We start from the raw sequence: 1,478 nt of genomic DNA on the forward strand, positions 1-1,478 counted from the left end.
TGAGTTCAGGTGTTTTGTGTTCAGTTACTCCAATATTCGTTTTCTTCGTTCCCTGACCAAGATGGCCCATCTGCAATGACACCTGAGCACACAGCATCTCTGCTGCATCTCTGATCACATCCAGTGACGATAAGAACAGCGAATGTTCCTTGAGGGTTTGCTATGCACCAGGCTGATTAAGTGCTCATTCTCCATCTCACTCAAGCACGATTGAGGATCAGTTCTCAACAGACAAAGATGGGAGGGTCCACCCTCAGCTCTGCCAACACTCGGATTTCTCAGTTTCCCACCCATCTCCACGTGACTAAGGGGAGAGGCACCTCAGCCATGTCGTGTCAGATGATCTACACAGTCTAACCACACACTTGCCTATAAACAGGGATTGGAAGGCAAGTCTCCTCACTTCTGGTAGAGTAGACGATGTAATACGGAAGGCACTGTTATTAATCCAAGAAAGGGTGAAATTCAACTCTCTTACTCCCCACGCTTTCATAAACTGCTTACAGCTTATTTGAAAGGCAGTAAACTGAGCCCCACCGGGCTCACACCACGGTGGGGAGGCAAGTCCACGCCCATTTGTCCTGGCTTCTGGATAGGCTTGCAGAGCAGGCCTGGCCTCTGAAGGTCATCCCACCCTGCAGTCAGAAAACCCCTGCTTCACCCTCAAACTTCCAACGCTGCAGCTACGCCCTCCCGGGCACTTCCTCTTGAGGTCACTTGCTAACTAACCTGTAAGAGAAACGCGTTCTGGCACCCTGATGGGATGCAGACAGTCGAGGCCAGGGAGGGCTGTGGGGTGATTTAAAGCCTTCTACAGAAGTCAGAAGATTCTAGGCGGAGAGCCTGGAAGGCAGCCAAGTTCTCTTTTTAAAAGAGAAAGGAAAGAAAAGAAAAGGCCTTGTCTGATCATGACTTGGTAGAGGCAGTTTGCCTAACAATTTTCAGTGTCTCCCTTCCGGAGAAAGGCAGCCAGAGACCCGGACTGCCAGACCCAAAGAGGCCTGCAACTGGTGGCTAACAGCCCAGCCAGATTGTAGGGAGCAGCAAACAATGGAGCAAGCAAGGCTTGGAATGTTCCAGAGGCTGGAGGAGGAGGCTCCAACCCCTCAATAATTGGTTCAGAGACAATTAGACATCCATATGGAAAAAATAAAATAGATCCCTATCTCACGGCAGGCCTCCAGATACATTCTAAATGAACTGAAGACTACAGGGAGCAAGCTGAACTATCCCAGCACAGCTGGAAGAAAGCACAGGGGACATGTGGGGCTCTGGGACAAACAACATAAGGAACAACATGGAGGAAAAGATGGTGCTAACTACATGAAGAGAAAACTGTCAAGCTGGAGCTGGAGTTCAGGGGTGATGCCTGCTTCGCTCTGGGGCAGGGAGCGGGAAACAAAACTCTTTTTCTTTCTTTTTTTAAATTGTCTTTTCTTTCTTTCTTTCTTTCCTTTTTTTTTTTTTTTTTTTTTTAA

The sequence above is a fragment of the Mus pahari genome, chromosome 14 (assembly GCF_900095145.1).
Source record: "Mus pahari chromosome 14, PAHARI_EIJ_v1.1, whole genome shotgun sequence".
Lineage (NCBI taxonomy): Eukaryota > Metazoa > Chordata > Mammalia > Rodentia > Muridae > Mus > Mus pahari.